This window comes from Erithacus rubecula, assembly GCF_903797595.1.
Source record: "Erithacus rubecula genome assembly, chromosome: 6".
NCBI classification, from domain to species: domain Eukaryota; kingdom Metazoa; phylum Chordata; class Aves; order Passeriformes; family Muscicapidae; genus Erithacus; species Erithacus rubecula.
The window spans coordinates 24,139,560-24,165,294 of record NC_136688.1 but is presented as its reverse complement, the minus strand read 5'-3'; the positions used below and the strand labels follow the sequence as shown (position 1 = coordinate 24,165,294).

Here is a 25,735-nt window from a genome sequence, read left to right as displayed (position 1 = left end):
TCCCTCGAGCCAGACAGTGTCAGGGCTTTATACAATTAAATCAAAGCTTGTGGCTCCTCTTCCTTCCCCCCTCCATCCCTCCCCTAGTCTGGATGATGTACTGAATGACGGCTGGTCCCGGCTGCGGGGCGGCCGTGCCGGGGGCTTCCCCCAGGCAGCACCAGGGGACAGCCCACCTGGCCACACCGAGGCATGGCATGGCATCCCGCCACCATCCCGGGAGCCAGGAGCTTTCAGGAGCAATTCCCCACATCTCCTTCCAGCTCTGCCCCAGGGGCAAATCACAGAGCTGAGAGGGATGTGGGCATTTGTGCTCATCTGCATTTCAGCCACAGAAGTTGGCCGGACTCCAAGACAGTGCCATTTACAGTTTGACATCCACCTCTTAAATAATCTTCAAAATAAATTTAACCAGTGGGTTAGATATTGGCTCATTGAAATGTAGCACTTCTGCCATATAAAGATAAGAACAGACTCAGAGCACACATGTTTTAAAACCGTACTCTGGTCAACACTCCCTTGTAAGTTTCAGATGTATGGCATAAATTGTTTGGCTTTGGATTTTATGAGACATGCAAAGAACAGTGAACAATCTTGCAACTTTTTTTTTTCTTTTTAACCTAATCCTTACCTCTTACACTCTTCTGAAAGAAGAGTACCCACAGAAGAAACTTTTCATACTTAATGTACTATGCAAAGAGGATCAATAAGATGATAACAATAGGGCTGAATATTCATTATGGTAATCTAATATTAATAAACCATGAGATAGTGTGCAGCTCAGTCTGGATCTCATCTCCATCTTTCTTCCTTTCTTGTTTGCTTCCTTCTCTCCTCCTTTCTTCTTTTTTGCTTCTCCTCCTTTCTTCTTTATTGCTACTCCTCCTGTCCTAGGAGCACAGATTGGGTTAGCTATCTTGATCAAGATGACAAACATTCAGATTGAAAGCATTATTTATTTAAAAGAGTCCTGCAAACAGTAAACACTGTCAAACAGATGTGCAACATCTGTGTAGTTCAGACAGCTGGTGAGTATTTCTACTCCAACCTTGGGGAAGCCTTAGGTCCAGAAACAGACAATAGTTGATAATCTGAGAAGCCCCAAGCAGATGTGTTCAGCTATGCCATGTTCAAGACATTAATAATTAAAAATGAAGACTATCTCACACAACTGTCACCTTAAAATGGAATAATACTTATGTTTGGTCGTCAGTCAGCCTCATAGTTATGTGGACAGTATTTTCATTTCACTGTATTAATTATGTAAGAAAACAAAAAAAAACCCAAACAAACAAAAAAAACCAAACCACAAGGCAACACGCTCATGATCAGTAAGAGCAAAGGCCTGGGTATAATATCTGTAACCAGAGATGTACCAACATCGTGTGTCTCTAGTTTCAGATAATCACCTGGTGTCAAATCCTTTGTGCTGGGGGTGTGCCGCAGAGCAAGGGATAAGAGACTAAAGCAGAGAGCAGTGCTGAAATACAACCCAGCAGGTGACCCTCCCTCTCTCTCTCTCCAGCAGGATCCTGCCTTAGATATACCATGTCTGCTACAGCAGCAGGCTTCCTCTCTGCCTCCCGCTCGAGTAGCCAGCTGAGCACTCAGCCAAGCAGTTTTACTCTGAACATGGTGTGTTGTGCCCAAGCAGCTCTGGGATGCCTCTTTCAGCAGCAGCCTGATGGCTGGAAGTGCTGTGTGCCCTTGGTCCCTGAGCTGGGCAATCCTCACGCTGGAGACAATCAGCTCTAGTCCCCTTTGTCTGATGATATTTAGGGGAGCACAGCATTGCTCCTGTTCTCTTTGGGCAGAGAAGACACCACTCAAGGAACAGCACAGACACAGCCTTACAGTTCTTGGAGGTGCTCATATAATGCAGCAGCTCCTCAGTGCCCCGTGCTGGAGACTCAGGGTCTGTCAGCAGCACAGTCATGGGAGGCTTGGTCTTTCTCTGCTGGCTGAGCTCTGGGTGGCCGGGTCAGAGCTGCCCTGACCTGGGCTTTCATCACATGTCATGTTGTGGGAGTCACTCAGCAACTGCCCCGTGGGAGATGAATATTAACCTCACTAAGTATGGCTGGAAAGGCTGCAGGGTCACTGCAGCAGTTCTGCAGGGTTGCTCAGGGCGGGCAACAGCGAAGATCAAGTTAGGAAGAGGTGGGCTGTGTTGGTGACCTCAGTGAAGGCACAAGCCTTCTGCCAGCCCAGAGGAGGGAGCATTGCCACAGCTGACTCTGGGTGTTCGTATGACTGCTGGCACCAAGGGACCACCTCCAGCCCTCTTGCTTCTGTCACAGCAACCCAGAACAGCAGTAAGATACCAAACGCAGCAGCGGTATGCAAGCCCTGCTTGCTTCCTCTCCAGCTACACTCAAAGAAACTGTGCCCCAAACCCTGAGCATCCCTCCTGGTGGAGAGGGACAGAAACACCAGCTCCTGCAGGCACGCTGTCTCCAAAGCCCTTAATTCTTCTCTGTGACCATGCATGTGCCCGCTCCTCACTCTGCCTCTTGGAGAAGGTCAACAAAGCATGGACACCCAGACTCACGGTGCTGCTGCCCCACACTGTGCAGGACCTGCTCACTGAGCTGTGTGCTTACTGGGACTTCCCAAGCAGCAGCAGGGAGTTCTCATCAGGCCAGCTGAAACCAGCAGAGTTTTGTTTTCTGCATCCTGGGTGTTTGCACCACTCTGTGAGACCAGGAACTCTGCTGGGAAAGGTCCCTTTGTACAGGGGAAGCTGCCTGCTGGGTGGGCAGCCAGCAGACTGTGAAACAGTTATAGTTTTAAAGATTGTAGCATGGGAGTATGCACTGGTCAAGAGATGGGAAGGAATTGCAGTCTCTTTTGTACTGAGGGACTTGCACATGGCCTGGCCTTTACCAAACTGACCCCAAATGAGTATTTCCCATTACTCTCAGCCTAGAGCACATAGTGAAGCTGATCCATGTGGACTTGCCTTAATTTGTCACTGGCATTAACCTTCTTGGCCCTATTTGCTTGTCTCTCCCACTCTATAAAATCCACTTCATTGCCCATACTCCCCCTTCCCATCAGTTTCTCTCTCAGATCCACTGTTTTTTTCATGTGATTCCTGCTGTGTCCTCACCACCATGAAGATAAAAACAAACAAACAAACAAAAAAAAAAAAAAAAAAAAAAAAAAAAAAAGAAAAAGAAAAAAAAAAAAAGACCTCCCAGGAAGATGTTTCCAAAATACAAACATCTTTTTTTCACCCAGCTCCACTGCTCATAGTTATTTTGGGAAGAAATCAGCCCTATCAGCTCTACATATCTTCCAAATGTGTAGGAATCCAGGTGGATGGATGCCAGACAGAGCATTCTTAGGCATGTATGAAAGCTGCTGCTCAGGATGTCCCCCAAGCCCCTGCTCAGGGAGACAGAAATGCTCCTGCCATCCTTGATGCAGCTTCCAACCAGGATGAATATTTTAAATGTCCAGGTGTTTGCTTGGAAACAAATGCCAGTCTGATTTAATGCCCATGTGCATTGCCTTCACTTTTGCCTGTCTCTGACAGGCTGCCTGTCAAGGGCAGAGGTGGGACTACAGTGTTCCCTGTGTGACGATGTTACCTGGTGGTTCTGCAGTGGAACAGCTTAAACAAGTTGCTTGTCTAAACAGAGAAGACACCTGGATACCAAGGGCTGAAGGAGGCTGCTAGTGTGAAGCTGGGTGCAAGTCTGTGGCTGCTGCTGGAGAGGACTCTAGGTTTTTTTCTTCGGCTGGGTTGCTGTGTTTGCATTGTCAGAGCTGGGGTGCTGGTGACACTTCAGGATATCACCAGAAACTGAATTGCTAAATTAATTTGTGTTGAAATAACAAAGGCAATTCCCTCTCAGCATGTCACATTTCACCGACTCAGCTGCACTTATTGAGGCTGTGGGGCTCTGCTTTCTCCAACCCATTCCCAGAGTCCCAACTCTCCCCAGAAGCAGCAGGGGAGTGTATCAAGTTTCTTTGCTTACCGGGACTGGAAACTCCTGCCTTCCTCAATCCTTTGCAAAACACAGGAGAAGAGCAGAAGTTCAGCCTGTCCTGATGCTCTTACAACACCAATCAGGTGCTCCCCCAGGGAATATTTCCACAGCAAGAGGAAGGGGATGCAGCATAGCAGTTCCCTACCCCAGTTAATGTCACGTCCCCAGGGACAGAGACAGCTGCTCTCAGGTCAGGTCCACCTTGCCCATTGTAGAGAAGTGCAAAAGCAGGCTGGAAGGGAGGAAGCAGGACTCTGCACACACTGACCGAGTCACAGTGCATGGCTGCTGCAGGAGGACTCTGTTTTATAAGCAAGACAAGGCTCCATCTCTTTATGAAAGCAGAAAGCAAGCACAACTTCTTTGAAGAAGGTAGATTCTGGAGTCCCATCTGCATCAAGTACAGCAGAGTATTTCCCTGCAATATTTCTTATCCATAAAAAATGCACATATTCCTCTTCTGCCAAGCAGCTCTGCCCAGCACATAACACACCCAGCACAAAGTCACTTAGGAAAGCTCCCAGGGTCCCCAAGTCCATGAGGCACAGAGCATGTTGTGACAATCAAGATGCCATCAAGCAGGGTATCATATTGCCTCTTGAGGCACGTAGTCCTGATTCTCCATTTCTCATCCCATCATTCTACTCCAAAGGCTCATTTATTTTGTCACTCACCAGAATATGCTGCTGCACGTTTAAGCTGAGAAAGCAAAACAGCTGACTCAACAGTTGCTGGATTTTGGTGTGGGGAAGGGAAGGATATGCTTTCAGTTTTGACTTTTAACCACAAAATGCACATTGGAGTCTTCCTGCCAAAAGTGACAAGAAACAGAGCCATAGGTCTTTACTGGAAACAGGGAGAAAGTAACAGCATATATTCCCTGATGTTTGTGTTTCTCTGGCATTTTCTGGTAATAGCAGTGAGAAGAGGCAATGAATCAGGCAGGAGAAGAAGGTACTGCTGTCCTCCATACAGCTGAGCAGAAGAGAGCTACAACTCAAGCACATACAGTGACTTGAAAGCAGACTGCAGCTTACTGCATCATTAGGCCTCTGGCTTTCATCCATCTTCTTAGCTTTTGTCCCAAGTGTCCCTTCCATGCCTTGGAAGTTCTGAGCTTTCTGCTCAGGTCTAACCAGGCAGGTGGAAAGCCAACAGAAGAGAGCTTGGCATCAAGTCTGATGTTTCCAAACCTTGCTACTGCTCATGAAGGGCACTACCTTAACAACTCCAATGCTATCCAGCATATCCAGTATTACACCCAAATATCCTGGCAGGAGAGGTGTCTGCCTAGTACATAGCCTTGTGCTGTGGTCTTTGCCAGAAGGAGACCCCCCACAGTATTATTAATTCAGGACCCACAAACACCCACTATTCTGCTTAGTGAGTCTGCCACACTTTTTACTCTTTCCTCACTCAGGGAATCATGTGCCATTTGAAGGCAGAGGGATCACATGATGTGTGAGTAGGGGTGGAGCTCTACAGGGCTACTGACTTGGCTCAGGGCGTTTAGAGCAGTTTGTGTCTACAGCTGAAGCCTTGCATCCAAACTCCCCAAAGATTCCTTCCTGTCTCCATGGCAGTCAAGACCTATGGAAAACACCAAGTGAGGATGCTAATGAGCTCTGATAGACTCTGTGTCCATATGTATACGAACATGCTCATGGATTTTCTTTCAAAAGAGGAGCAATACTTTGTTAGCAGGAGAAAAGACTACTTCTGGGCAGCATGTCCTTGACTGCCTCAGACAAGCAGCACTACTCAGTAGGAAATGCTCTTTTGGATCCATTTGCTCTATAAACAGAAACAAGGAAGGAAGGAAAGAGAGGAGAGAGGGACATGGTGGATGTGTCAAAAACAAAGAAACCCCTTAGAGCATGTATTTCTTTTCCAATTTATGGGGAGAGCTGCCTTGCAGATAAAAGGCAATGCTTATGTTTGGTAGAGCTTCACCAAGTCAGTGCAGTTTTAGAGTGGACAAGGCAGGTTCCCCAAGGCTCAGTCCCATGTGGAATGTGGAGGTTCTTCAGACTCAATCAGGGTTTTCTACTACAGTCCCAGCAGCAGCACAGGGTGGCTTGTTGCCCCCGCAGCTAATGAAGGACCATGCCAAGACTACACACTCTAAGGATGGAGAAGGTGCTTGCTGTGCATCTGTTTGTCCAGTGAGGAGGAAAGGGAGCCTGCTCATGTGGTCAGAGGGGCTCAGTTACTGCCTAGCAATAGGAGGGGTTATTCTGAGATGGGAGGAGGCAGAGGGACCAGAGTTTTGTCATAGGTCAGTGGTGTGAAATTATGTGGATCCTTGTGCCATCTGTTCCCTTCATGCAGCAATGCAGCAATCAGGTGTAGCCGAGCCACACGTAGCCCCAATCCACAGAGGAACATTTCCCATTGTCCCACTATTTTTTTTTCCACCACTACAGATTTTATTACCTCAAAGGTATGGAATTAGGAAATGAAAGATGTGGAAAAATTCCTCAGACCAAAGCACTCATTTCCACCATTTCCACCTTGCCCTGGATTTCCTTCTCGATTAGTTCCAGCGGTGTCCTTGATTTAAGCCTTGGAGTCATTAAAGTCTTTTTGAAGCTCTAGTGCCTCACACCAGTTCTCATTGCTCAGCAGAATGATGCATCAGGAATAACAAAGTCCACTTTGATCAACTACTTCCATCCTTTACAGCTGCTTCTGTGGGGGTGATTAATCCCAGCCCTTCCTCCGCTAATAATAAGTGTGGAGCATCAGCTACATCCTTTGTTGTTGTTATTTTCTCTTTTCGTTTCCCTTTTTGGGGAGAGCTGAGGAAGGGACTCCACGACTTTGGTCCAGTCTTTGCCAGAGGGGTGGCCATAGCCATAATGGTGGTGGACAGCATGGATGGACTGACCTCTCCCCCAGATGAGGCATGAACTAAGCTCCCCGTGCACCTGTTCTGGAAAGCTTTGCAGCACCACTCGTGCCTGAAATCCTACCTACGTGCAGGAGATTAGTGTTTCCTATTGGCAGGGAGCCTTTGGGAGGTGCAGGGCCATGCAATAGGAAACACAAGGCACAGGGACTTTGCTGGGAATTAGGCCATTTTTTAGTAAATCCTGCAGTCTCTTGGGCTGCTGATCTGGCACCTTGCTCCTCCATGAACTTCTCCTTACAAATAAAAATTATTCCTGGCCTTTGGTTTCTGTTTTAAGCCAGCACTGAACCGGAATTGCTCTTGATTTGCACAATTTAATTGAGAGAAAGAGGAAGCACACTGTTTATTTAAGGACAAATGCCAGCTAAAGAAGAGGAGGTTGAATTATCAGCAACTATCAACTTTTGCAGATAAGATTCCAGTGTCTAGACCCACAGTGCACTGTGTTCTGCAGAGAAAAAAAGTATTGGATGTGGAAAGCACACCCTAGAAGAGCATTTCAGGGAAGAAGCAGAGCTGCAAATGCCTGGTAACACCTCCTGGTAATGACTGACACACTCTGGGCCATGCATTATGCACACTGCCTACAAGGACAGGGCATTGTACCTTTCAAGCCTAATCTCTGTCTTTGCTGAAACAAAGCACCTGAAGTATATCCTGGTATGCATGTGCATCTCCGGTTATTTCTTCCCGATCCCACTGTGTGATATTGGGATACCAAGCTGCATCCAGATTGGCCCTGGTATGATGAGGGAGGGCATGGCAAGCAATAGCAAAGGGAAAGAGCAGAGAGATGGTAGGTATGACTAGCTTTTGCCCCAGGCAGGGGTGAAATGGGGAGAGGAAAGTCCAAGTTCTGAAGGGAACAGATTTGTATTTTCTGTGAAATCTAGTGTGGGGAAAGACAACTTGTTTAGGGGAGACTGTGGCATCAGGCTGTTCTTCCACAAGCTTTTGGGTCTTCCTATGGCTTGGAAGTGCACTGACAAATGAGACAGGATTTAATCAAGAGACCTAAACTGAAGAAAATAAATTGCTTTTTCAGTCTGAATGTAGCAGATATGCTTTGATTTCTAGTGACACTAGGTCTCTGGAAAATGGCTTCAAATTCCGAGAAATCAGGAGAACTATGTAAGAAATGTGTCGTGCTTTCCACCAAAGTTTTCTAGTCATAAACTGGTCTAGACATAAACAGATAAAAACAAAACAGTCTGACAAAACAGGCTGAAATTTCCAACTGCTTTGGAAGAGCAAACTAGACATCCTTCATGGTTCAAGGCCTGGAAACCACATGTTCCTCTTGTAGGGCTGGAGGTGGCTAGGAAGAGTGAGTGAGGAAGAGGACACCAGCAGCCCTGAGAAATGGGTCAAGGAAGATACCACCATCATGGCACAGGTTGGAGCTGTTTCACATTCCAGTCACATCTGGATTTCACTTGCCATTTCACTGGAAAGGCATGTTCCAGCAGAGACATGACCAAACTTTCTCAGGGATCTCTATTTAGACAAAACATTGAGGATGCACTTCTGACATTGCCAGGCAGTAAAGCTGTGTATATATCGTTCCTGTGCAAATGCAGGGAAACAAGTACCAACAAACATTGTGTTCCATGCCTGCACATTCCTACATATCACATAGATCAGGTTTGTTAGGCTAAAAGATGGGGACAGAATGACAAAGTATAATCCAGATTCACCCCTGGACATCTTTGAAAGCTTGGAAACCGTGATGAAGTCAGTCAGTCCCTTCTGATTTTTTTATTACCAAATGTAGCTCAAGTCAATTCACTAAATTTGGTGGAATAATTCCTCCTCTGAAATCATTGAGTATTGAGAATAGAATCAGGGTGATGTGCATTTTTCTATCACATGTTAACTTGTTCTGCCATCCTGTGAATGAACTTCTTGTTTTCTTCTCCTTGATGAGACAGTTCCACCTAAACCAGGACTGGACACTGAAGTAAATCTGGTAGGAGAATACACTTCCCGTTTATAAAAATATCCTTCCTGTGTGGAAGAGCTCTCTTCCTGCAAACACTCATCTGTGTACAGCATCCCAGACCTGTTTCTGTGTGGACACAGGCTGAGCTACTGGGGGCAGGGAGTACAGCTATTACAGATATTCCATCAGCCTGAAGCACCAAAAAAGCACCAAAAAAATGAACACATTGGTTGTACCACCTCTGGAAATCAAACACAACTCCAGTATGTGCTCAAGATGCCATCCTTCTGGAATGAAGGGCTTTATCTCTGGCTTACAGTTAAGTCTATCTGTGGCAATTTCCAGAACTGGTGTCTTGCTGCCATGAACTTGTTTAGCCAACTTATACACAGTGTATCCACCTCTTGTGATGTGGTTATGGCTCATGGCCGTTCACACCAGCTGAGGATTTGAGCTGCTAAATTAAAAATAAAATCAAATCTCAAAAGATGGTGAGCTGTATGTTTCTATTAATATCCCTCACTATGAGTTTTCCTGTAATTTCTGAAAGGACCTCATTGAGGTGTTCATCAGGCTCAATGTATTAATCCACTCTCCCCTCAGGTGGCCTCTCCTCTTATGCACATCAAGAGATTAATGGTGAAAGGACTGCATCCCTCCATCTGCCATGACTTTCAACAGCAGCCTGAGACCCTGCCAGACTTCAGGGGTCAACAGAACTTCTTCAGTAACAAGTTTATGTAAGGCTCCAGGCCACCATTTCACCTTCCCCCCTGGTTTCATCATCTCTTTCTACCCCTTTTAAAGACTTCTCTGCTTTGTATCCTTCCAAGTCCTTTGGTGCCTATGTGTCTGAAGAAGCTTCTCATAGGCTCACCTGTGCTGTTTTCCTTTCCCTCTTGGGTGGGTCCTCCTTGCACTATTCTTTGTTGGAAGTCAACGTTTGCTGTCGCTGCCCAGCCAACAAGTTCTGCCACCTCATCATAGGTCTGAGTAGCACTCAGATGGTTCATCTGTTTTATCTTGCCTCACCACAACAGCATTTATCACTTTATGGCCACACAGTGTTGAGAAGTGCTGGTTGGAAGGCAAGGTACTGGGCTGAGGAAAGTTCACCTGGCTGGGGCAGTGCCTGCTCTTTGGGTCTTTTCCTGCCTGTGTTACTTCCCACAGTCCTCACTGGTGTTCCCAGGCTCCCCAAACACTGCTTCCCTGAGGATAGAGCTGTCTAAGGGCTGGGGGCTGGCAGCAGGGCCATGGGCAGCAGAGCCCCAGGGCCACACCTGCCTTGTGGGGCAGATGAGCAGAGCAAACCCTGCCTGTGCTGCCCGCCCTGTGGGGCAGGTGAGCAGAGCAAACCCTGCCTGTGCTGCCCGCCCTGTGGGGCAGGTGTGCAGAGCAAACGCTGCCTGTGCTGCCCGCCCTGTGGGGCAGGTGTGCAGAGCAAACGCTGCCTCTGCTGCCCGAGCGCTGCCTGTGCTGCCGGGACCCCCCAGCGCTCTTCCGCCCCGCTTGCCCAGATTTCCTTCACGGGGAAAACAGGATACACGCGGAGGGGGAGGGGAGCGGAGCGTGCCTCCGGCTCATCCTGACACGGAGGTGACAAACACAAACATGCCCGTCTGCACGGGAGCGCCCCTGGGTCCCACGCTGCAGGTACACGCCCCTCTGCTGAGCCCAGGGACAGGCGGAGGAGACCCCCATCCTAAATTTGGCACCACTACTCCCCAGTTTTGAATAATTGTCTCCCCAGTCCAAGCAGCTGATGATTTGAAGGGTGCTCGCCCTGAGTTTGCCAAGCAACATTGCTGGGCTCTGCAGACAAAGTCCAACTCCTTACCATAGCACACCTAAAGAAATTGAGCAAGTTGGCTTGAGGGAATCAGGGCCTGGCTTGTTCTCATGTTAGATGCCATCTGTTCAAAGTCCATGTCATGCCGGAGTCTGTTGACAACGTCCAGGGGAAAAAAAAAAAAAAAAAGAGAATCCAGGCTTCACTTGGTTATTTGTCCTCCTTTGCAGAGGACAACTGCACTTTAACACCATTCCTGCAAAAAAGGAAGGGAAAAATGGCCTAAGCATTTGAAGGAAAAACACATTTCCTGTAAAGAGGTTCAGCCAGGGGAGGTTGTACCTCTGCTGCCTGTATACTCGTGTATTTTAGCCTCAGGTGTGCCCATGTGAAAGGGCAGGAGCGGTGGTGTCCTCCAAGAGGTGGCATATTTCCTGATGACCTTTGTGCTCATCATCATGAAATCAGCTGATATTATGCTGGGGTTTCAAAGATGCACTCCCATCCCAACCTTTGCTCTGGATTTGTGACCTTTATTCTGCTTATGACACCTGAACTGTTCTAATCCTGCCTAGACTCCTGCTCAGTCCTTCCTGGACACCTGACAAAGTGCAGCTTTGCAAAGGAAAGGCACCAAATTTACCTGCTGTCTGTTCAAAATGTCTAGGGTAACTTCTGTCCCCAAATCCATCTTCATAATTGTAGAACAGCTGGTGAATCCCTCTCCACTTGAAGAGACCTGGGCTGTAATTTACAGCTGGGAAGATCATGAGGGGCTAAGCTGGCCCTGGCCACAAGCACCTGCAAAACTGTCCACAACTGGGGCCTGGGCATGGGGAAAGAAACAAGAAATTTGCTTTGGAAAATACATCTCAAAGCTTACCTCAAACTGTTAATTGAAGTCCCACATTACTGAAGCACAGCCCTGCCAGGAGAATAACACAATATATGTCACTTTTAACTCCAAGGAGAATTCTGTGAGAAACAGAAAAAGGGCTTTTTTTTTTTTCCCCTTGAATTACCCTGAGAAGTATAGGCAGCTATTTGGCAGAATGGAGATAGGAGATGATGTAGGGTAGGCAGCCAGCTTCTCCTGCCACAGCCATGAAGAATAATATAAACACCTTGATCCAATAAGCAAAGAGTAGATCCTTGCTTGTGCTATGCTAGTTATGAGCAATTAGGATAGATATTGCACAGTCTGGGTTTTAATTGATAAAGAATGTTGGAGGGGCACCTCCTGCCTTTTACATATACAAGGGATTACATCAAAATTCCTGGTCACATTGCCACACTGAGACCATCCCCCAGTTACTTTTGGGAAGTAGGACAATCTAAAAAAACACAGAGAGAAACATCTGGGAAGTAAACTGTCCTGTACAAAGTTTACAGTTCAGCTCAGCCCAAACCATTCAGATAAAATGAGAGCTGCCTCATGTTGTTAACCTCAGAGGAACTTGGAATCAGACATTTGTTTCAGATTAAAAAAAAAAAAACAAAAAAAACAAAACAACCAATCTCAAAATGCAGCCTAAAATGCAAATAAAACCAGAATGGAAACCAGTTGTTTAAAAGAACAACTGTATACAGAAAGGACGGAAAAAAAAGGCAGAAAACTCCTATTATTTGCCTGAGGAACCTTAAGAGGTTCTCCACCATTTCCTGCATCAGGAAAATTGAGGTTTTTTCTCCCTGCAAAGTGAGGTAGAGAGAGGGTCTTTGTGTTGGCTCAGCTCATGCTGCCCTCAGTTCAGCTGTCCCATCTCTTCCTGTTGCTGGGCCTTAATGACTGACACCTTTTCCAAGAGGCTGAACAAGCAAGACAGCAGTCCCAAAATTTGAACCCCAAGTGCAAGAACTAAGCTAAGAGTCAGAGTAGCTTTACCTAACTAAACCCTTCTAGTCCCATGTCAGTGTGACACAGCATGGGCTGGGGCTTTCACAGGTAAAGCTACAATGTACAGGTAAAGCTGCAATGAGGCTGCAGCCATGAGGCCAACGGCTCCATCTGGGTTATTTGAAGCAGTCTGGTATCCAGAGCAAGCAAACTGCAGCAATGTGGAGCTTGGCATGGGCTGAGAAGGCTGGAAAAGCCCATGGGAGCTTAGCTCATGCTGAGCTCCACGTTGCCCCAGCTCGCCTGCTAGTGCTGGCCAAGCAGCCCAGCACTGTTGCTGGCAGGTCTGCATCGTGTGGTGGGTGCTGCTGGGGTTGCTCCAGTGTGCAACTACTCTGAGATGCTCATCTTGCCATGGGGCTTTGGTACCTGAGGGGTTCATCCCATAGCCCAGATCTTTATTGCCCCCACTGCTGACTTTATGAGAGCTGTTCTAGAGCCAGGGTTATCTGAGGACATACTGTGAAGGATCAATACTTTGAAAAGTGCTCATCTACACATGTGAAAGTCCAGGACTAGTTCTCCACTGCTAACTCCACCCAGATGAAACTTGTTGGTATCATTCCTGACTGATGTTAGAATAAGTAAAAGCAGACTTAAGCTTTCAGTTTCTGCATGCTTCAAAGAATTTCTGTTTTCCTTCGTGGAAGAAATGTTTGAATTAATTGTTACACTTGCATAACATTACGCTGAAGTGCATTTTTTTCCACGGTATAATTTCTAGATGAAAAGCAAAGTTAGAGTGAAGTTATCCAATAAAGGACCAAAGAGAAAATGTATGAGAGATCTGCAGAAAATACCCTCATAACACATTAGAAATGCTAAAATTTTGAAGTTAAAAATATAAAATAACTCCAAATGCAAAATAACAAATACTAGGCAAAGTATACACCATTAATGTTGGTCCAAATTAAAGCCTGAACAGGGAAGAGTGTGAAAGCAGTGAACAAATAAAAACTTACTCTAGGGCTTTTCCTGAAAAATGAGTATCAGTTAAGTACGAATTGCAAACACTCCAATGCCATTATCTCACTACCACTATTCCTGGAGCAGGGGGAGAGCTGTGGGCTGATCAAGGTGTTGGTAAACACGATTTCCTGAGTGTATGCATGCACTGCCCCGTGCAGCAGGTGCTGTGCCTCCACCCTCTGTGGGGCGAAGCGCAGAGCTGGAGGAGGCTGACACTCCCTGCTCCTCCTTCTCCCCCAGGAGCCAGAAGATGCTGCTGCACTTCCTCACAGCCAGGGCTGGGTATAAGGCACAGAGAGAGGAAACACAGCCCTTCTGAGGCTGTGCACACACATCAACTGTCCTTATTTACCTACAGTCCCACAGGCAGGCTTATGAAAGGGACCTGTCTGCTTTGGCTGCTCACTTGAGACACATCCTGCACACTGCTTTCCCAGCTGGGCCCATCCCATCCCGGCCAGTGACTCAACTGTGAGAGATGGAAGTGTCGCTTACCCCATCATCCTGAGTCACCAGCTATTATTGTCACACGCAGGTGCACAATGCTGGTGAGAGGAATTTCTCTAGGGTTGCCAGAAAAAGCAGGATCACCAATGTAAAAATAGACACTTCTCTTTGGGAATCGCTGCTTCAGATTGATTTTGAGAAGCTTGTGGCCTCCTGACAGAGATGGCATTAATTAGTCTCGATGTAAAAGAAGCTCAGGGATCGTGTCCTGGCAGAAAACCTTGGGGAAAGGTATGTTTGGAAGTTCTGTCTGGGTTCAGGTTCATTTGCCCTATGCCAACCCCACAAAGTGTGTACATCTGGATGCTGTGTGGGACGAGTGCCTGTGTACAGAGCAGATCTGCAGTATTATGCTGTACGTGGCTTCAGCAAGGTTGCCTTTGCCAAACTGAAAACTTCCTGATTTATCAGCCTTGATCTCTTTGGCAGATGAGCATTTCAGCGCTTAACATTTTGCAAGAAAGCCCTGACTTTTCTCAGCTGTTTTCTGATGACGTCCCCTGCATTTTCATTTGGAGGATTGTTTTCTGTGCTCTCAAACGTCACTCAGGAGTGCCCCGAGAGTTCAGGAGGGAACAAACAGGGCCATTTCCCCTGCAGATGCTGGGGACTTCCAGGCAAACCGAGCTTCTGCAGAGAGCACGGGGGGCCGCAGAGCCCAGCCCAGCCCAGCCCGTGGCCTCTCCGCCAGCGGCTGCCTACGTGAGTTCCCGGCTCCCCGCGGAGGTGCCAGGGAATCCCGGGCTCCGTTTCCTAGGGCAAGGTTTAAATGTGAAGCGGGTTTTGGCTGCGGGCTGCTCACGGGTCCCAGCCGTTTCCTGAGGAAACGCAGGCTGATGGCACCGCTCCGCCGTGCTCGGTCCCGTCCTTCCGCAGGCCCGGGACACCTGGAGCGGCACAGCCGCGGCTCAGCGCGGGGCGCGGCCCGGCACAGTGCGGGAGGGGCCGCGCACCCGAGCCCCGCACTCGGGCCCTGAGCCCCGCACTCGGGGCTGGGGGCTGCACCCTGAGCCCCGCACTCGGCTGGGGGCTGCACCCTGAGCCCCGCACACGGCTGGGGGTTCGCACACCGAGCCCCGGCCCGGCCCGGCCCTCGGTACCCCCCTAGCGGCCGCGGCCTCCCCGACCCTCCCGGCCCTGGCGGTGTGCCGGGCGCTGGAAACACGAGAACCCCCCGCGGGAAGCGCGGGCAGAGTCCCCTCCTGTGCCTGCAGGAGCCCAGGGCAACAACGCCCCGGCTGGAAGGGGAGCATTGGCCCCGCACGGTGCCCCGCGCCCGGCTCGCCGTCACCCCGAGTGTCCTTAAATCCGAGCTGCTGCCTTGGTGTGGCTGAGGAGATGGAAGGTTCCCCCAAGAGCCGCAGGTTGGGGGAAAGGCTGTGTTTAGCTCACAGGGACCTTGGGGATCGCAGCAGGACTGTGGCAGGATCCTGGCTTTCCCTGCGGTGTGTGATAACAGCCACGTACCCACTGCCAGTCCAACTCTGAGACTGCACAGACATTTCCCACTTCAACCCAATGACCTCCTCAGATGTTACAGCAGTCTACCTGCTTCCCAAGCAGAAACAAGCAGCTGCGTCTCTCAGATGTGTCTGGTCAAGAGGAGATCAATTACTGTTACAACCTGGTTTATGCTCTCACAAATGGGCCAGACCCTGACATCTACACACAGGGAACTTTCATCCATCCCCTTCTCCTCATTCATTCTGTGGGCTGCAAAAACTATACTGCTGGAGCTACTGCTCTGTTTTCTGCAAGTGAGACTGCATCTTCCTGTGCCAGGCTGGTTCCCAGGTCAGACTACACTCCAACACTCATTTACCACCCCTTGACTCTCATTTACTTTTTCAGCAAACCTTCAGCTGATGAGTGAGAAAAACAGACCTTCTTCCCTGCTTCTTCTACTGTAGTTGAAAACAGCTCAGAAATGCAGCCAGGGAACCCCTCTGAGTGACCAAGAGAAAGTAGGTTTGTGCAGCTGTAGTGGAAGAGGACTTGTATGAAACCAGGATTGGGGCAGGGTTTACTTTGCATTTTGTTTAGAGCAAAGAGCAGAGCTGAGTCTCGTTTTATTTCCTGACCTGTTAGGCATCTCAGCTTCAACATTCTTTATGCTTAGGCAACATAAATCATCTATAAGCTCCTCAAACCTGAAGGAGACTTTTTTAGTTAGCTCTTTTTTAGCTGCTCTACTTAGCAGCTTTTGGATTTCATGAACCCAGTCTATATTTAGGCTTAATTTGAAGGATGTGTAGACTGGATGTCCTGTTGGAAATGCATGGAAAACTGCCTGCTGACCTGACCCATGCTTGCATTTCACCCAGCAGCTGCAGCCTGATTGGCACATTAAACACTTTCAAGTCGTGTTCTCCTGTATAAAGAAATATCCTGAGTTGTGTTGGCTGTGAGCAGGAGGGGAAGTGACCTCTTGGGTCAGTGTTTATTGCAATAGTTATAAGAAACCAAAGAGTGACTCCATAGGAGAGGCATGATCCCAGGATTTCACCTCTGGTAGGATGAGAACCTCTCTCAAATCTCTCGATTTGGAGAACCCCACCTGAAACAGCAAGAGTAAGGCTTGAGGGACAGCTGTCTCCTTCTGCCATTGGTGTACTCTACAGTCTTATACTCCCCACTTTCCTCTCTGTAGAGCAGGGACAATAGCACCATGTTTTGCAAGACCCCAGTGTGACTTAACTAGATAGAGCTTCCCTTACGCTGTGGGATTCCTCAGCAGCTCAGCTGTGCATGGCTCAGAGGAGAAGGCAAGTCAGTCACTTAGCTTGCAGTAACAGCAACACCAGATGTGGATATTACTTTGTGAATCACTCTGAGACCTTGGCCTGCACAAACTGGCACTTGGAAATAGTCTCCAGCTTGTTCAGTCTCCACATTCATGTGTCCACCTCCAGTCTCTGACCTAGAATTCTGTTGTCATTCCATACACAATATCATTCACATACTAGGCCATGGGCTTTTCAAGGTCAGTGCCATCAATATGTGGAAAGCACTAGAGGACAAAAACAGGTTGATAAATCACATGGCAAATTAGGAAAAGGCCCTCAAGGGTTTTGAAATGTATCAGATCCACTTATCACAAGCCTTTCTGATAGTATCTGTGAATCCCTGGTAGTAAACATCCTGCTTACAGTACTAAGGTTGCTTCCTCATTGTGTAGGAGCAGGCAGTTGTCAATCCCAGCCACTTCTGATACAAACCTGAAATTCTCCTTTCTTTCTCTTGACAGGAACAACTAGAGTCAGTCACCCTGCAGAGCTGAGCAATTTCTGCTTTCAAAGCTCATGAGACACAAGTGAGGAGTCTGTAAAGAAATGCTGCAAAATCCCTTTGGATTGTGCCAGGATGTTTCCACTTGTTGAGGAATATATTTGGTGTTGTCAGCTTGGTGTGCAGCTGAAGGACAAATGACTGCACACTCAGAGACACAGCAGGAGCTGATGATGCCAGGCTTTGGAACACTGAGACTGTGAGGGTATAAAAGCCAAGGGTTCCCTTTGTTTGGGGTCCCTCCTTGGAGACACACAGCTCAAGCTGTTATTTTGTTATTGCACCATGATTAAATTGTTTTAAGGATCCTGAGGTCTGAGAGTCTGCTATGGGGAAACCTGGGGCTGAGCTGGTAAGGAAATCTGGTCTGACTGGGGTAGAGGGGGAGTGGGTAGTATGTAGCCATGAAGAGGCCTTGGTCCCAGCTCAGGTGGTGCAAGTGTGACTGCCACAGTGGCTCCTGCATGATCACACAGGGAAGTTTCCTTAAGACTCTCCTTGTTTTGCTCCAGGGTCAGTAGCTGGGACAGCAGCCAGAGGTGCTTGTAGAATAGTAGGGCAGAACAACATTTATGAGACACCTGTAAAACACTGATGTGGCTGGGGTAATCTAGGATCTAGGTTCCTCTATCCTAGTAAAATTAATGTTGCCAGGCACTGGCATATTGTCTGCTCTGTCGAATAGAAATGTCTCTTGTACAGTTTTGTCATGTGCAGTAGCTCCAGACATAGTACAGGAATTAGCACAACCAGTATGGACATGAGTGGCTCAATGCTACCTGGCCTCAGTGCTGAACAAAGTCACAGGTTCATTTAATTTAATAGTACAGGTGTACCATATGGCTCCAGAGTTGTAATTTGCTGCTTCTTGGGAAAAAGGAACACAGACCTCATACCTGTCCTAAGCATCTGATTCCTGGAAGAAAGGTTGCTCACCATTCAGTTTAGCAGACAAACCACTGAGCAGCACATCCAGCAAACACAATCCTTCCTACCCATCCTTGGGGTGGGATTCACCTCCAGAGCTGAGAACAGCTCTGTCTCAGTCTCAGCTCAGTCTCTCTGCAGAAGAGTAAAGGAGGACAGATACCTCCAGGAGATGGTTCCTCCCACCTTGGCCAGTGCTAGGTGCCTAATCTGAGTCTGGTTGAAAGGAGATGCTTTCTCATGACTCATGGGCTGGGATATGCTGAAAGGTGGTTTGAGTCCTCCTGCCAGAGAACAATTCTCTCCATGTGATATGGACACAGCAGACAAGTGAAACATTCACTGAGGAAGAAATGGCCCAGTTATCTTTATCCTGTTAGCTCTATTCCTGCCACACTGGGTCCAGTGTCACTTGGAGATAACAAGCAAGTACCTTATTATCACCATGTCTGCCCTTGAGGGTTTATTCTTTCATCCCCTCCTGTCTTTGTTTCTTTCCCCCTTCCCTGATTTTTTTCTGTGTTGTCTCCCTACTTCCTACCATGCAATTCCCACTTCCCATATGGGTTTCATTCCTACCCTGTCCCCATCCTGTCTGCTAAAATAATCAGCAGTGAGAGCCTGAATATGGCTGTTCACATTGTTTCCATGGGACTCGGTGGCAAGTCTCCTAGTGCGATGAATGAAGGCAGGACGCACTTCTCAGAGCCATTGTTTCAAGCTGTCTGCTGTCTCAGGAAAGCACTGCCTGCTCCATTTACACTGAGTCCTTGACTGCTGTGTTTTCTCCTCCATCTGCTATGGGTAGGAAAAGAATCAGGTCCTTGAAATTTAAACAGTGACTGCTTAGTTTGTGGAGTGCATGCTTCATCACCATGCTTCCCATGGGCCAGAGTTGATCCATGGGGAGGATGTCAGATGAGAGCATCATGAGGTGGTCCTTTGTAAGCAGTCACAGACTATATTCACTCTCTGATGTGGTTGTTAAGAGCAGGAATCTAGCCCATGACTGTGGAAGAGGATTGAGAAATCTGAATTGAGGCTCTCCTCCTCCCTGGAAATCCTGATGTCATGTTCATCACATTTACAGTTTTCAATCAGCTGAAAGCACAGAAGGAGACATGCCACATGTGTTTGCAGAGAGCTGCATAGACACCTCCTAACTCAATAACAATAATAAGAACATGCTGCAGCACCTTTTAGCTATGTTACATGGTACCTCCAGTCTGTGCTGGTCATTTGAGACATTTTAGTACATGATCTAAAACTGCCCACAAGGAAGCACGAATTGTGGTAGATGAACCTGGAAGATATCAGTAGGATTTGCAGGTTATAAAATAATTTCTTTTTGGACATTTCAGGTTGTTTTAACAGCTTCCAGACTTCTTCCAGCATACAGAAACTGGCAGGACCTTGCCCAATATCTGAATAGCTGAACTGTACAGTTTACAAACATGATTCACAGAAAGAAAACTAAGTGGGATCTGAACATAGACGTAACAAAAATGAATATGAAGTGAGACATCCCATCTGCTGAAGAAACCAGTTTTCTGGTAATTCTGAAAATTCAAAGCAGTCTCATCTATTTCAGTAAAAAAATCTTCCCATACCAGGAGAACAGCTTCCCATCCATGTCCTGCCCAGTTTTGCAAGAAATTTCTTGTCTGCTGCTGCTCCTCCCCTTTTGACCCAAGTGATGGATCAATGTTCTTCTGTGCAGTTTGTATATGCTTAAAGTGTGTAGATAGAGGCCCTGGTATAACAGTGGCTGGAGGGTCCCAACCTCCTATCCTAAACAAGAGATTCCCTGAGCACAGGGGAGGGTGACAATTTCTTGTAAAATGCCAGTCCTTTCACAACCAAAGCTCTCCTACTTTCCCCCATGCAGAACCAGGCTGTGACAATTCTTCAGTGGGCACAATGAGAAGGTTTCACTCATTCAGCCTGAGCAGAAGGCAGCTGTCTTATCCAAAGATCTCTGTGAGAATCTCCCTGCTCCTGTGATCACAGTATCAAGTCCTGATGCCAGGTTCTGGGTTTATTTCTGGGTTATTTCTTTTTCTGGTTTGTTTCTTTTTTTATCACATGTAATTCCAGGCTAAGATTGCAGATTCATGGGAGAGGGGGAATTCAGCAGCCAAACCCTTCCAAGCCCGATTCCTCTGAAGAAGGAAGACTTAAATCACTGTTGCTATTCATCACAGTCCCTGGCTAGTCCCACAAGGGAAACAGCTTCAGCCTAACAGCTTAAGAGTGCAGTTTCTCTCCAAATTCTGTCACTCAAGAGATGGAGCATTTGCCTGAGACATGCAGGTCCAGGAGAGAGAACCACCTCCAGCTGGTCCTGTGGACCAAACCACTGAGGACTAGAGAGCAGGCAACAGGACAGCAGTCCAGTGGTTAGTGCTCCTGGGTAGAAACATTGGTTTAGACCGTGATAATTGAACAGTTTGTGCTTTTTTGTATGACAACTGTGTATTTTACAAATACATCAGAATACACAGTACCCTCAGAACATCAGTGGCATGGCTGCATTAGCTGAGTGGGGTTTCTGCAACACAATTCAGCCTTGAGGGCTCAAGTCCTTTCCCAAACCCTAGCCCTTTTCCAGACCTAAGCCTAGGTGAGTCATCAGTTTGCCAAAATCATACTGCCTCGGGTAAATAGGTCTTTAGCCACTGTGCTATGCTGTGTCTTTGTGCCATTTGTTATTTCATAATCTTTCCTAGGCTGCTGACTGTTTCAAAAAATCAGTTATTTTGTTGATGCAAAATTTAGTGGTAATTACAGTTCCTGTTTGGTTTTCCCAGCAGCTTGGAGAAGGAGGTGCAAGCACAAACCATATGTGTGGCATTGTGGGTGGGGAGGGAGAAATTCTTCTGCAGTATGCGTAGATTAGAAATATGGCTGCCAAAAGGCAAGTTCCCAAGTGCCTGGGGTCCACATGTTGCATAAAAGCAGAGTACCATCTCGGCATGGAAAAGGAACAGTGCATGAAGAAACTCAAAATCTCCCCAGGTCACATTGTCCTTACCTGAGATGAAAGTCTTGAGCTGCAAAGTGGTACCACATCAGCTGCCTTTGCAACCAGCCAATGTATTTTGCTTTGACTGCTTTGAAAGCAAACCCCTTACAGGAAACATGTGCTGGGTATACAAATGTAGTGTTTTATTTATTTATGACACAAATGCAAAACCAAACAGGCTTTCACAGTTTTAGGTCACAGATGTCTTTAATGAAAACCAGCTATTGGAATGTTAATAACAGCTTCTGGTATCATAAGCAATGAGTCCACTCAGTCATGCTTTTAGGAAACTAAAATTTCAACAGATCAACCTATTAATCACTTGGCCTCCTAATAGTTCATGTAAGGGCAGCTCCTATGAATTTGTTAGTGTGCTGTGCTGACAGTTTGCCAAGCAGTATATGCAATCACCCAGATTCTGCTCCTATGAGGTCTGCAAGTGACAGGGTCTCTTCTGGGATTCTAATGGACAATCCATTTGACCCAAACTGCTTCCATTCATTCAGCCTTTAGTCATTTAGTTAACTCGGAAATGCTCCTGTGGCTACAAAATATTCATCAGCACTAAGAAGATGACAATTCATGACCCCACACCAGCCACTCTGTCATCCAAGTGACAAGCTGGTGTAAAATACTGTCCCTTAATGCAGTCAGGGTAATATGATGATTTATACTGGCCATAAGAAAAACTGTAAGGTGAAATTGTTGTTTTCTTTTATTGTTAAGATGCAGGTAGTCTGGGTAAGTATTTTTTAAAAGCATTAGCCTGGAAAAATTGTGGAGTTCCATTGTGGAGTATATTGAATCCCTGTGTTTTCCTATGCAAGGCCTCCTGCCTCTGCTCTGCAGCTTCCTTCCTCAGAACCTTCATGTCAAACTGCTTAAACTGATGTGGGATGAAACAGACAGTGACACCTGTGGGTTTTGTCCAATTTTCAGCTGGAAGCATGCATAGCACTAAATTACACCATGTAAGCTCATTACTTCTATGTATTTTTAGACATTCTTTCAAGGCTAATCACTACTGTTACCATTAGAAAGCCAGGAAAGATTAGCTACAGCTGGACTTTCCTCTCCTAAAGCTTCAGCTTCAGAAGGAAGCAGAGGTTTTGTGATCAGTCCTGGTGCATGGCATGGAGTTACAGCCCAGAGAAGCTTTAGCTGTCCCCTCTCTGGTTCCTCTGCTGCAGCCCCGTGCTCAGCAGGAGCCATAACTCCTGTCCAAGTCCCGAGGCTGTTGGTGGGTGGGTTGAGCTAAGACATGATGTTTCCAGTGCGGAAGCAGGTACATGTCATGGTGGGGATGATAACTTCTGCCACAGGAACAGGGCGGGCAGCTGGAAGTCATAAGTCTGATTGTCAAACTTTTGAATCAGCAGTTGGTGGCTGTGCAGAATGGTGTCATTTATCCTCTCTGCTAAAGGCAGGAGAAATGTTGGTAGCAGTTCTTCACAGTTCTTCATGGGAGAATACAAGGCTGATGAAGCTGCCCATTCTTTGTTCTGTATCTGTATCTTACCCACTGTTTGCTGTATTTCCCTCCCCTTCTCAGAGCATGAGTAACTAGCTGTGTAATCAAGGTGACAGCCTGAAAGATATTTTCCCTTTATTTCTAGCAAAAGATAGACTCATTTTTTGGACCATTTTGGACTTGTGTCCTCCAGCTGAAATCATGGCAGTGAGATGCTGCCACAGCAGCTTGCCCAGTGCTGGGCAGCTGGCTCACAAGGAAGGACATGTAATTGAAACAACACTATCTACAAGGACCAGTGCAGACCAGTACCCCAAGAGTGCAACCCTAGTCCTTTACTATACCCCATTCCAACAGAAGCTCACATTTTTAATCAAGACATTCCATCATTAAATAAGAAACCTGTGGCTAACAAGAGCTGATTACATGGTGTAATCTAATACAATACTGTCTACATGGTGTACCCAGGTTTTCTCCCCATCTCTACTCACACATATAATTTACTACACCCGCCAGGTAAGCTGGTATATTTTCTTCATCACAACCAATCATATTCCAGTTATAGAGGCAACACCACAACTTACATCATAATGTTGGACTGCACATTTAGTACATGTGTCTTGGGATCTCTGACTTAATGGGACATGAGCACTTGTGCCTGCCTGTGTCACCAGGAAAGTTCTGTGCTTACCCCAAAGAAAACATAGTCCCACAATATGCAAACGTGTACATGCAGATCTTGTAGGAAAACCATCATCTCTTTCGCAATAAGATCAACTCACAGATAATAAATAGTTCATGGAAAAGGAAGAGGACATGTATGGAGGGAACTGCTGCAAAATGCAGCATTTTGCTGTGTAACACCGATGCTTAGGCTGCTGTTGTCAAAGGTGAAAGTTTAAGAATGAAACGTCCTTGCCTCCCCATGCTGCATGAGAAAAACAGCGTCACAGCCCACAGAAGGCAGCTGTTTTTGTGCAGGGTTCCTGTTTGTTACTCATTTCCCCTCCTGTGTCCCAACACTCTGCCTCTTTAAAGCTCTTCCAAGATTCCTTATAGGAGAAGGTCTGCTGCCAGCTCAGAGCTTCCTGTTGTACTCTGAGAGAGCTTTATCTCTGCAATCTTCATGGAGACTGCAAGGAGATTTTGTGTTTATTTGTGTTTTTACAAACCAGGCCATTTCTAAGGACTAAGCAGTCTCTCAATGCTGACGGTGGCAAGGCACTTTGTCATAAAAGTCTAAGTAAATTTGTTTAGTTTGTAGATTCCAAATAATTCTCTACGTCTATAATTTCTGATAAGCTAACACTTCCAGATTGCGTTATTTAGAAGTCCTTTAAAAAGTTCTTAAAATGCCTCAGAAAAATGCCTAGGGGTCTGGCAGTTGGTCTCTCTGCTTTCTTTGATATGTTTTGCCTTTTGGTTTTCTAGCATAGCTCTCATCTCTGGGCCTCTACATCATACTTGTACTCAGGAAATAAGTGCTTCATTTTCTTGTAGTTTTTCTCAACAGCAAGGGCACCACTGAAAGTCCATCAGCATTCAAAGTTAATGTAAAAAAAGGCTTCATTTCTATGCTCCTCCTTAATTTTAAATGTCTCTTTACCTCTGTACTTGTTCATCTCGGCATAGAAGTTGTATGAAAGTGAAGCTTTAAAAATATGATTGTATCAGTAATCCTTTCTTACCAGGTTCTGCTCTGGCAGAGGATAAAGATGGCTGTTTATGTCTGTTCAGAGGTACAATTATCCTGCTGTTGCAAGGCAATGATGTTACTTTTCCAGTGGCATCTCAGGCAGCTGCCAGCAATGGGATGAGAACACTGGCTGTAGCAGCCAGAACAACTTTTTTCCGGGAGAAGTCAACTTGAGAAGTCAACAGAGACTGCTCTCTGGGGAAGAACTACAGTGTCCCAGTGCTACCATGGAGAAGATGCTCTCCTATTTCTGTTCTTCTGATGAAACTGGCAGAGAAAATGTTGTGGTGCAGAACCAGATGACAGTTTATCACCTGAGATGCTGCAGGGAACAGCTTGGGGCACACTCATGGCTTTGGCATCTGCAGATGCAGTGTCATCTACATACACCGATACAGTGACTCCAGAGATGGACAATTCAAGAGAGGTTGGAAGTGAGTTTGCTCTGTGTTGCTATGAAAAGGTGTAAATTCCAGCTTGTCCATGTATCTGGATTCAATAAAAATTGGTGTGCTGAGTGGTAACTTTCCCTTTGTGAGGGGAATAAAGAAGTCAAAGCACCTCTTGACACACAGCATGGATGAGAAGGTGAGCATTATTTCCAGGACTCAGAATGTAACAGTGACAAATACTGCACTGTGTGACGATATGAGACCAGGGAAGGCTCCAGGTAATGCATAAGGTGTGAAATTCTTTGTGTGTGCAAACAGAGAATGGAGAGCTCTGTTAAAATCAGTGAAAGGAGAAAGAAATAATCTGCTGTGGGAAACTCATGAGATCCTAGCTGGAGGCTTGAGAGAAGAAAAGACTGTGGAAGAGGTGAGAAAACTCATTCTGATGCTTGGGAACAAACCAGCACAATGTCATGTGGTATCTCCTCAAGTGAATTCTCAAAACAAGAGAGCAATTTGTAGGTGAGAAGTGTGGTCTAGCCTCCCACTTAACAAGCCAAGGAGTGATCATCATCACCAGGAATTCACTCATGAGGGCATGAGAGGAAAACATCAGCTTTGAACAGCCCTGTCCACCTGAGAATGTTGGCTTTTTGCCTCATAGGAAAAACACTTCTGGACTTTTCTACAGCACTGACCTTACAACATGACTTCATGCAAAGATCCTGTTTCCAAATAGCCCCATGAAACTGGCAGACACAAATTTTACCTTTCATTTCTGAACAGTTTACTCTTCTTTTCTAATGAGGTTGTTCCAATTGTCCTCACCAGAGACCTGTCAAACCAAATCTGGGCAGACTGCGACTATGGCAGTGTCAGATGAAGCAGGAGCAGGTGGCCATGGCCTTAAGCTC

The 25,735-nt window shown here is 46.7% G+C and overlaps 2 long non-coding RNA genes across 4 annotated transcripts; one reads left to right on the top strand and one right to left on the bottom strand.

Moving 5' to 3' along the window:
- Window positions 1–610: 610 nt before the first annotated feature.
- On the bottom strand, window positions 611–14,952 carry LOC306803779. Of its 3 annotated transcripts, none has more exons than XR_013774694.1 (3): window positions 14,825–14,952; window positions 11,293–11,475; window positions 611–890 (listed from the first exon to the last, which is right to left on the bottom strand). It is a non-coding gene; the product is annotated as an uncharacterized lncRNA (long non-coding RNA). The 3 variants fall into 3 exon arrangements; XR_013774695.1 differs by having other exon boundaries at window positions 611–885; XR_013774696.1 differs by lacking the exon at window positions 611–890 and adding an exon at window positions 9,374–9,550 and having other exon boundaries at window positions 10,992–11,475.
- An 885-nt stretch (window positions 14,953–15,837) lies between these two features.
- Window positions 15,838–17,618, top strand: LOC306803778. The gene is made up of 2 exons (XR_013774693.1): window positions 15,838–15,986; window positions 17,270–17,618. It is a non-coding gene; the product is annotated as an uncharacterized lncRNA (long non-coding RNA).
- Window positions 17,619–25,735: the final 8,117 nt, after the last annotated feature.